Here is a 12,223-nt window from a genome sequence, read left to right as displayed (position 1 = left end):
CACAGGGATATTGACATAGTCTGTTACACCACCAGATTAACAGTGTTGCCAGCCCAACTTGTTATATTTTCCCAAACGGAATTACATAAAATTGTTACACATTTCAAGTCTTCATGTCAAACGAAAACTTCTGACATCACATTTATCATTCAGTGTTGCAAACTATGGATGGTAACAGTATCGCAAACGTCCAAATTTTGGTGATCTCTGTACCAGTACTAAAGCAAGTGAGACGGACGAAGCAATGCACAAAGTACTTTGGTGTCTATAATCATGATGTTAACACAAGAGAAGAGAACGGTTTCATGATCTTTATGTCTATTGAAAACCGTCTACGTTATTTATCTAAACAATTTTTCGAGAAAGGTCAAATTTTCAATTCCTGTAATTCCGTTTCTGCTCATTCGAAATACGTCATATGGCAACTGGCGATATACGACACTAAGGTACCTTGGGTATGGATTAGTCGGTCTGTCTCATTTCCGTCATTACTGTTGTAGAAACTTCCGTAAGAGTTTCTACCCATGGAGGACCTAAGCGACCATATGGCACAGATCCCTCAAGATAATACATGGTCAGAGCATCAGCTCACAATTCTATTATTTGATTCCCAGCCCACTCTTCTCGTAGTTCAAGCAACTATCCATTAGTCTTCCGATGCTGGGCCAACTCAACCTTATAGTACCTTGCCCCATTGATAATTGAACTCAAATTAATAGATAAATTAATACAAACAGCATTAAAGGCATGAAAACAATATACTTGATATATGTTAAAGAAAACCCGAAAAGGGAACGAAAACAACCCGGAAAATCGTATAACACGAGGTTGCCACACACGACCTCGGTCAATTTTTCCGAACACACGTAGAACACCAATAAAATATTTAGTCACTCAAGATTTAATAATAAATTAATAACGAAAAGTCTGTTCTGCACACCTCACGGGAAATGCAGTGGAGCTTTTTCTTTATCAGTTCTTTTTCTTCAAGTTTGTGAGTCACGTCACTAAAACGTGACTTGATAAACATTTTTTTCCTACTCCTTCCCTTACCAAGCGACAAAATATAAGCGAACTTGTATCGTAAAATATTTAGGCTTTTTCCGAAGTTAGAAAAAAAAAAAAAAAAACAGACTACCATTAAAATAAACGAAGAAAGCTAGTGCAAACACACTGTAATAGGAAAATCACGATTGGGATATCCAAAAATAAACATATATCTTGGTTCCTATTAATAAGGTGCATACGAACGCAGCAATGGCAACTACAATCAATTCGGCGCAAAGAACATTACACATCTGAAGCCGAAGAAAATTTAGCTATCTCACCTAACTCACATACTTATGTTCTCTTTTCTTGCAGGAAACGGTGGATCAGTATACAGTGCTTACTTGTAGTGTACAGTAATTACGATTCCAGGCTATATCAGCTTGTTATGAATACATCATGTCCGTTAGTTCTCTGTCTCCCCCCCACCCGCATTTTCTCCCATATTCTCATTCTACCATTAATTACATCATATTCGTTCACTATCATGAATCCGCCATCTTCAAGCTGTAGGGTATAACCACGAGGCATTAAACTAGAAATTTCAGCTCTCTTGACTTCCTCCATGAGCTAGGTGATAGTGATCCATTGGTTCTATTTGCAGGCGCTCATGTATTTTTGGAATCGCAAAATGTTAAGGTTTACACAGGGTAGTGCAGGAAAACAGAAAAGAAAAAAAAATTAATTGACGCAATGTGCACTAATCAACACAGGAAATAATACATCTATTGATTCAGATGCATGTAGAGAGTATGCCATTAGCTATGGCACTTATGTGTCACTTTTTCTTTTTTTTTTTTTTTTTTTTTTTTTTTTTTTTTTTTTTTTTTTTTTTAAGATGACAGCGGAAAAATGTGCTCCATCTCGGCGTACACATTATGATACGAGTATGTTTTGGAGATTCGGTGGAATGTTCAGTTTATTACGTCTTGAGGAACGTCACTCAATCCTTGTTTAATCCGCAATATCAGTTCAACAATGTTTGCTGGACTTGTACTATACCATTTTTGCTTTCGAGATGTACTCTAGGTATAGATTCGCCAGAGAGAGAGAGAAATCGCACACACTGAATTCAGGGAATCTCGGATCCCATGGAATTTCACCGTTCTTATCAAACGCTCTTACAGAGAACACACGTTCCGCACAATTTCAATACTCTATTATTAATAAATGGCAATGTCTTCTCAATGCAGTCTTATCGGTCCCAAGCAAGTGCCAACAATACAGTGTTGCTAATTCTAGATTCAAATTTTCCCGTTTTTTCCTGAGTCACCCTGTATCTTCAAGTACCTCAAAATTTTGAAACATGCTACTGTTACTAAGGTATAATCGAGTAATTTATGCAATACAGCTAATGATGTTAAGTCCCTTTTCTAACTTCACCCGCAATTTATATATATCAATTATATATATATATATATATATATATATATATATATAATTTTAGTGGATAAGGATAAGAACAAACAGTTTTCAAAAAATGTGGCATATCCGTATAACGTTACTACAAGAACTAAAAATTGTTTTTAAGAGTGTATAGTGTACAAAGTTGGACACATAACAGTAATGTTGTCAAAGATGTGTACCCAAATTACCGGTCTGTAAGATAATATTTGGAGACTGTTATTAGTGTATTAATATTTTATAGAAACTACTCGATTCACTTTCTATATATTTCTGCTATTCTTCTGATTAGCGACGAGTCAACAAGTTCTCATATTGAATTACACAAAGTTTTTATTTAAATAAAGATAGAAACAATTCCTATTTGCTCAAATAATTAACATAATTTAATATGTCACCAGTTCCTGCATATCAAATATTGATCTTGTACTCCTGGCTTGCACTACAAATTCATTCCATTTATCTACACATTATATACGTCGTTGATTTAGTTGTCCAACTTAATTAACTGCAGGTGGTTTATACTTGTGGGAATTAACATATTCAAACAGAACAAATTCATAATTTAGGCACAGTATCACTCTCTCTTTATATTATAGAGATGAATACAACGATTCAAGTTGTCACCAAAGCCTCTCTCTTTGTCAGTTAATTCTCTCTTCAAGGGTGACTTCACAGTTGAGAGATCTGATCCATGTATCGAGAAGTGTTTTTACAGTAGTATAGAACTGAGATGAGAAGTGTGTAGTCTCAAACGAGAAGAGAAGTACTTAAAAAAAATAAAATAAAATAAAATAAAGATAAGACGAGAAACATTACAAATTTTGTCACTGTAAGAAATTTTACGAGCCTGGCGTGCAACATTAGTCCACTCAATCTAGACCTCAAACAATATTTCAGTGTCACATGATTCATAGTATAAAAACTTCATTTAGGCCTATGTACGAACACAACGAAGAGCATTTACCTACGTTTAAAGATACGTAAGCCATTATTCAACATGTGCAATACTAATAAATATGGTTATATTAACATCCTTCGTGAACATCTCGTAATGCGGAAGGATTCTGATAAATTTTAGACTAAATTAAGAAGAAAAACAATCACAGCATATATTCTGTCCATAACTACAAAATGAGAAAAGTTCTAGAATCGTTACATGGCTTCTAGAAAATTTTACGTGACGAGACGAGGCGAGAAACCGTCTCTCGTAAACAACGCTAAAGATAATCTCGTGAGAGCAAGGGCGACCATGTTGTGGTTTCCAAGGGGGGGGGGCAAGTATAAGCAACATTTCAAACATAGTTTCAAATTTTGCTGTAACTAATGTAAAAATTCTATTGGGTTTTCGATATTCCCAAATATAATTTCCTCTTAGGGGGGCGAGCGCCCCACATTGCCCTCCCCCCTGATGGGCGCCCTTGCCTGAAAGCTGTCGTTCTTTCCTCATTTAATGCTGCATCTTCAATGATAAGAGTCTTTTAAAAATTCTACACGCAACCCTCATCAAGATAAGGAATACACAAACTATAAAACGGAGAATTATCTTGTTCTAAAGGTGATAATATTCTTAATAAACCCTTCGAATGACACCGAAGGGAGCATTCATAAATGCATGACTTCATATCAAAGTAACCAGCTTGTCTCAACTGTACTGCAGATCGTAGCTAAACTGTAATTCCGAAATAAGTCAATCCCCTAATAAAGATAGAATACAATAACTAACATTACTGTTTCACATCTAAATGAAAGAAAAGAAAAACGAACAAATTTACTATATTTTGCCACGGATTAATCGGCCTTACCGGGAAGATCTTTGGGTTTAAATAAAACAACCATGTTCTGTTGTGTCCATATGCACTTTTCGAAATTGTAAACCAAAAATCTCTCTCTCAAAAGGACTGATTTCAGATCTCTCCCAGAGAGGGACTTTGTACTGGCGGGTACGGAAAACCACTTAATTCACATCGAGCACGATCGTAGATACGGACCCGGGAGTGAAGAGGTGTCGAAACTTCTTAGTTTCAGAGATCATTTTCGGCTTCATACTACCTCCCGAAATAATTACTGCTCAGAAGTAACTTTTATGAAGTGTTTAGATGAGTCAGTACGGAACACTTGATTTACAAAGAGAGAGAATTTGAATACCACTGTAGAAGCGATAATAAGCAGAGATCGCCTTTAATAAAGTACGTAATCATAAAAAATTAAGAGTATCTCTTAATTCCTCCTCCAATCTTGCACATATAAGATCCCCAGTGTAACTTTACAAAATATAACTGAGCAAACGAAGGGGGTAAGAAGGCTCGCAGAATTCAACCTTCATCACAATTTAGAAAAAAAAAAAAAAAAAGGTACTCTATCCTAGAGAGAAGAAACGAGTTACGGAAGATTCTAAATGTCACTAAATCAAGAGGTAACAGCACAAGGGCCACGAAAGCTGTTTCTGAAAAATTGTAAGTTCACGAGTATCTTATTTACAAGCCTTAAGAATATTATTGAAACAGAATCCTAAAACATTAGTATAAGACATTTGTAAATACCAGTATAATAATCTCGTAACACGCATAATTTTATTGTATAATTAATAAATTATTACACAATTGTAACACAAACATTCTCATCAGTTCTTCACTTGTATTGCATCCTGACTCTCATTAGCAAATTACGGATATAGTACAGAACGGCTTTTAGTTCCAAAATCTCTCAGTGCTAGGGTTTTCAGATTTACTTTTCGGTTCTATAAATGCAATGCGTCAGTATATATCTCCGTAAAGCACATGATATGAAATCAATTTTCCTTCACCCATAACGCTGATTGTTACCATAGATATACATAGAATATGTATGAATATTCAAACACGATACATTGGACAGCTTATGACGTACAACTTTCCCGTGAGAGTGGACAAAATTCTTTACTTTATGCACGCATAGACACTTGACCAATTGCATCTAGTCAATAACTACCAGCTTTCCCACAAAACTGTTTGCGCTAAGCACGTGCATCAAAATAGAAGGATAAAAAAAACAAGCATCTTAATTGCTACTAATCGAAGCTTAATCTGTTCCAGTGTTTCCTTTGGACTGCACGAAGGTCAGGGTAACCTCCCCGCCTTCCTTGCTTCAAACGCCCATCGTCCGCGGGGAGTCACTTGCCAAGCAGCACGGCAGAAAAACGTATTACTACGTTGCGAGTATTTTACGGTACCTGACTCCATTCGTGCGTGACCGCGCCATGCGACAAAAATCTTTCTAGTCCTGCAGCAACTAACACACTCATTTCCTGTCGAATTGCATATCGAATCTTCCAGATGAAAATACATTTTTAAAAGAAGTGTACGCCATCAGGTCTGAATGTGCAAGAAAACAATAACTAAAAAAACTGAAGAAGTCACATATAGGTATAACAAACAAAACCCCAGCAAACTAAACTCACAAGGGAAATTATATACACAACATAGACACTCATAACGTAAGATAAGATTGCACGCACATTTGTGTGTTTGAGGATATAAATAAATCACTTACCTGAATCGGCCATTCATGGATATTTTAAACTTGCAGCAATGGCTTGCGAATTCACTTTTTCTCTCTTCTCAATTTCCCAAAAATTACGAATTAAAAACAAAACGAAAAGTAAACTTGCAGAAACGCAATTTGAAAAACAAAATCTGCTTCAATACACTAGAAAACCAATGAATATAATAAGAACTGGAGTAGCAACGAGCCACGAACCGAAGTCAAAATATAACACGATAATCACTGTTTATTTTTAGTAAGTTCGTTAGGCCTAATAAATAGGAAGCAATCCGAATTTACATACACTTTATATTTGTTATGTTCACACACGAAAAAAACTACACCTTTGGTAAACCGTTAGAAATAGTTGGTTATAATATGTAAATTTTATTCTTTTTGCTGTTAATCACCCAGAACTGAGTCTTGTCACCAAAATAATCATGGATTATTTTAACACTAATGGTGAGAAATTAAAGGTCATACTAAATAATAATGTGGGGAAGAGTTCACTATCGCTGTCAGGTGAACTGCTCAACCAAGAACTTCCACACTTGTTCTTCGGAACCAAAACAAACCCAAAACTTGTTTCTTGTATCCTTGCAAGGACAACAAAACCAACGTTTGTTGCCACGTACCGATTGCTCTTGAAATCACTAGCACTTATAAAAAAAACCAACACTTCTCAGGCGTAATTATAGATATGTCCAAGAAACCACCACCTTCCTTCGTACATTTAAAAAGAGGGGAAGATTTAAACGACAAACTGTCCCGCGTTGAACGCACCGCTCTCTGGTCTCGCTCCACCGCGCTAGGCAGGCGGCTGCAGATTGACTCGTTCCTAGTCCCGCATGCCCCGCTCAGGCTGCCCGAAGAATGCGCGGCATTCGTTTGTTACTCTGCTCCACCGATAGAGGCCCTCGCAAGCGTTGCAGCCGATAGTATGGAATGGATGAAGAAAAACAGTTCGGCCCTCCGTCGTTAGCTCAGTTCAGTAGTTCGCGCGTTTGCTTCGGCTCAGTGTGGATTGTAGACGTAAAGAGGAGGTCTCCAGAAGAGTAGAGAAGTGGGGAGAGAGAGGAAAAAGAGGAAAATAAAGCAAAGGAAAAAAGTAGGAGAAGGACGTCCAAGAAAGACGAAATAGTAGAAGAGGTGAAACGCGATGACCCCTAGGGTAATGGAAGCACGACTACAACCATGGGTCAGCAGCAAGCCATTTACGTCTCCTTTTAAAAAAGGCGTCTTTTTCCTACCTTGTTTTCCAGTGAACCAAATCTAAAGAATTGAAAACTTTACACACGCGTGAATGGAGCTAACGTGCTAAATACAATATAATACACACACACATACACGCACACCCAAACATACAGCAGTATTTAATATCCCACATGGCAGCAACTAAGCAGCCCAAAGTAAGCATACTTGACTTTATTGGTCGTAAACATGCCAAAGCACGTTTACATGCTTTCTGTAACTATATTCAAGCAAACAATTTTGCTCTGATAACGAAAAAGATCTATGACAGTATAAGCAATGGATTTTCTCACATCTTATAACAATATTTTCCTTTAAACAAAAAGTTAACGTTGACATAACCGTGGAGTGCACTTAGCGCCCGTAGATTTAGCGCCCACATATAATATCGTATACTTAGAGCCCAGAAAATATTTGATGCTTATCAGTGTGCTAGGGTTGACCAAAGAGAGAACTAGTTTATATGTATAAATGTAGTTTCGTTCTCAAATCATCTGTCCCATCCCCTCTCTTTTGACGACTAAAGAACAAAAATTTTTCACTTGAAAGATCCTGCCTAAGGGGTTTTAAAACTTCCTGCACAATTGTCATGTCACTTTTAAAACCCCTTAGGCAAGTTGAAAGAAATGTGTTCTTTTCTTCCTCTTCTGTTCATCACCGTCAGCTCTAACACTCTGACTTTTCATGTACATCTGTAATTACGTACAATTTAATTACGACTTAAGAGCATTACCATATCACCTATGAGATTTTCATATATGGATGTGAATTCATGTGCCAGCGTTATTTTAAAATTTATATAGTTTTAAATAATAATAATTACACGCACCTTAATGCAAATACTACTGCATGGAAAACAGCAATTATTTATGCACATTGCATAACTTCATTTCCTATCGTAAATACAGGGTGTCAAAAAATTCAAATGTCAAAATTTGCTGGGTAATTCTTTATATCAAATGAAAATAAAACGTTCTAATGAACATGTGTCAAGTGTTATAAGCCGCCCTAAACGCAATCAATCACATTTTAAACCCTAGTTTAAAAATAATGGAACATATCGTAAGTAGTTAAAGAAATTCGGCAAGAACTAGTATTTCCTCTATCTAAATATCCATACAAGGATACACTTTTAACCCTAGGACCACGGGCGGCGATTAGGGGGGCAAAGGGGGGCAGTTGCCCCTCCACTTTTTGAAATGACCCATTAATGTATATAGTTTCATTTGGAAATATAAAGTTTTGTATGTATTATTGGTTCATAGAATACAAATGGTGCCATAAAATATTTGCCGTTCCATGAGTACGTATTGGTTATCTTTCCGTGAAGTTCAGAAAGCTACAGAAATTGCGTTTTAAAAATGACAATAAAAATGGCCCAAAAATTAAGCTGTTGGAGCGAGACAATTCGAGCGTACTTTCATTTCATCTTACAAGGGCTCGATATGTTAGTAAGCCGCTCTGGATCTAATTGAGATATCATTTCGCAAGAAAAGAAGTCCTTCACAAGTTATTCTTTAATTGCACAAAAATTGACAGTTCCTAAAACTGTTCTTTTCTTGAAAAATTGACAGTTCTTTTCTTCTTTCTTATAGTAAGGAATATTTTGATTTGATTTTTTTCAGTTTAACATCCTGTTCAGCAGAGAAAGCTATATGAGACGTGAACTTAATGATTAACGTAGAGTCCGAACCACGTGAGCTCCCTCCGGGAATTGAACCCAGGTCTCCCACGTCAAAGGTGCGTACGTTAACCGCTTAGCCACGAAGGAGCTCAGTAAGGAATATATAATTTTGCAGTGTAATATACGAGTTTAGGGGTGTACATATACAGTTTTGTTATACAATTAAATTTAGTAAATTCAACATAATTCTAGGTTTTAGGATTATTTTGTATAACTGGAATGTGGAGTGACTAAGTATTGTTGAGTTTTGATGTATTCCAAGAAAATGAAAACTGTATCTAATGGCAACGAACATGTTTCGGGAAGCTGCAAAAATATTTCTTTGAATGTCGTAGCATATGCTTGTAGTATTCACTGTCTTTCTAAGAGTAATAACACATATAATAACATGCGTGGAATTAAAAATATTTGTTCATTAATTTCCAGTTTCAATATAACTTTTGCAGAACAAGCCTTATTATCCATTACTATGATTATTTGATTAATATTATCCTTTTTATTTATTTGTTTTGCAAATTTGTTATTAAATAGGTCCCTAATCTGATCACACAATTTTCCAGACAGAATTTTAAGATGCATGATTTTATGATTTTTTTGATTTCATGAGCAAGGAATCAGGTTTCTTCTTACACCTTCGTTGCATAAGAGTACAAAGAGTTAGTATCTTGTGTTGAACAAGATATACGGTATTTTAACTGAAAAAAATAGTTATACAGTTATACAGCCTTTAGTCTATATAACAGCCTCCTAATAGTTATACAGTCTTTAGTCTAACAAAGTGTTACAAGCAACCAGGAAAAGTAACATTGACATACAAATACTGTATTCAGATCATGTCTTGCCTCTCCACTTTTAACGTCCAACAGCCGCCACTGCCTAGGACTACCAGGTGGGTCCATTGCACTCGTACGCATACTTTCTTTAATAATTACTAAGGCTTAGTAAGTATTGAAATTCTATGACATTTCCCTGGTTGTGTTCTTGTATTATGTTATTTAAGTATTTTTTTTTTTCATTTCCGTGAGTTAAGTGATAGTTTTTAAAATTTATAGCATTGGGTGCGGAGTGGGTCCATTAAACTCGAGCCTTAATGAAGAAATATAAGGATAGATTCAGAATAGATTGAGATTGTGGCTCGTAGCGGAGTGAACGTTCTGATAATCTTCTAACTGTCCCAATGAAGTCAGATATAACATATTGCAACTTTATGTGTTATTATTTAGTTTGATTGATTTAATTATTTGCAATTTTTATTATTTTAGTAGCAGCTTTTCTTTATTTATTCACTTATATAAGTCCATTGTCAGAAGCATAATAGTTGTTTTTGTCTATCAAACTGTATTAATTTTTCCATTGTATGCAGTTGCGTATCCAGGGGGAGTTTCCCGGGATATGAACTCCCAAAAACCAAAATTTTAAAAAGTTGCTAGAATAAAATCTAAATTTGTGCTTTCAGTCTCCACATTAACAAAAAAGTTTTCCGGAGTAGGACACTGACCCCCCCCCCCAATTGAAATCCTGGCTTTGCCACTGATTGTATGTAAAGTTTTGTTTATTGTTAGTGTGTTTTGATCATTGCACGTGGTAGACAAACAGATCACTAACAATACACGTCACTATTGATGGTAGAGGAGGAATATTTTTGGTAAATCAATGAACAATGAAGAAATTGATTCCCGACAGACGATAAGATATTAGCAGACTTATATACAAATGCAACTGAAGTTTCTTGTTCAGGTACCGATATTGAAATGAGACGTTGAGTAGTTTTCTTATCCAGAGGATTGGTTAGAAGTTTGAAGCGTAGCTCCTATAGCTAATGCAAAAGCACGTGCTAATGCAAAAAGCAAAACTCCGGAGAAAAGCGATCCTACATGGGCTGCCTTATGTTTTGATGACAACATCGGCGCTATTAGAATACCTGATGATGAACTGTTCCTAATTTGTGAAGTTGCAGATTCTTCACACACTCTGCAATATAATTTTATTCTTACATATAATATGACTGTAGACGAACAATTTCTCATTTTTTGGGTGCGCTGTCTCTTTTGACAATATATACTCAGTAAGATCACCCATTGCAAAACACAATGCACAACTATCCTGAAGTGGTCACTTCTAGAGCGGAGGAAAAACTCAAAGTTATCATATATTACAACACAACAAAATCACACGTTCACACTAACAATCATATGGCTCGCTGTTAGATTTCAAAATAATGAATAAAATGGCCTATGACAGTATTTTACATAACTGATGTAAGTGGACTCAACACTTATGGTATTGTGTCATCAAAGCGTAATTTCAAAAGAGAAACATACATTAAAAAAGTTTGAAATGCCGTAAATTCTTCATTTCGTCTGGTTAGCAGTTCGCCAACGTTGAGAAAAAATCACGGAGAATGGAAGCTTCCCTGCATACTGAAGAGGAACAGTCTAAGAAATTCTATCCAGCAAAGAGGGAGCACAAAACAAGAACTTTCTGCCGCAAATGCAAGCTACATGAATGTACTGACATGTAACATTTTCGAAGTGTAACACTCCGACTTTGATAAGATTTGGCAGGTAGATATTACACATGAAATAAACGAATACGTGTTTTTTTTCTTTTCTGGGGAAAACTGTTTTAAGGGTAAAAGCCTTCACCCAAAATTTGGAGAAATTTGAGGTCCGAAAGACAAGAAGAAGTTAGCCGGAGTAAATGAAATTGTGCACAGATATTATAAACGTTAAATGATGGAATATGTGTTTCGTATTTTCCTGGGAAAAATGGTTGGGTGGGGCACAGACCCCTTCAAACCTTTGATCTCGAAATATCAAAAGCGCTAATAACAGTACGTCAAAAATGCCTACTGGACATGGAGAATTGCAACGAAACTATGTTTACATTTCATCACGACTTATCAAAGTGCTAATTAGTGTAGTGAAAAGTACCTAAAAAGACATGGAGAATTGTAAAATAATTACCTGTGACTAATTAATTTTTAAATTTTGTTACGCAGAAATAAGTTTTCTTCTTGCAAATTTCAATATTATACTTCTGAATAGTGTTTTACTTCATAATAAAACCTCCCTTTTGCAAAAATAAAAAAATAAAAAAATTAATAATAATAATAATAATAATAATAATAATAATAATAATAATAATAATAATAATAATAATAATAATAATAATAATAATAATAATAAATAAAAATAATAAATAAATAGGTTTGTATTTAGTTTTATGTCCCATGGTTTTGCCAGGTAGGCTAAAGAAGACTTGAATTTACTGATTATAGTGGAATCCGAACCACTTTGGTCATTCAATGCTCTC

General features: G+C 35.5%; 1 protein-coding gene across 1 annotated transcript in view; it reads right to left on the bottom strand.

Annotated features, from left to right (window-relative positions):
* Positions 1-6,917, bottom strand: part of LOC145660515 (irregular chiasm C-roughest protein-like) — a 745,900-nt gene extending 738,983 nt beyond the window's left edge. The window contains exon 1 of the mRNA XM_081725676.1: positions 5,983-6,917. The gene's annotated coding sequence lies outside the window, so the exon portion shown is untranslated. The remainder of the gene's footprint in view (positions 1-5,982) is intronic.
* Between the last annotated feature and the right edge of the window lie 5,306 nt (positions 6,918-12,223).

This window comes from Thermobia domestica, chromosome 9 (assembly GCF_964235325.1).
Source record: "Thermobia domestica chromosome 9, izTheDome1.hap1.1, whole genome shotgun sequence".
NCBI classification, from domain to species: Eukaryota; Metazoa; Arthropoda; class Insecta; order Zygentoma; family Lepismatidae; genus Thermobia; species Thermobia domestica.
The sequence above is the reverse complement of the archived record's forward strand: the minus strand, read 5'-3'. Positions and strand labels throughout refer to the sequence as shown.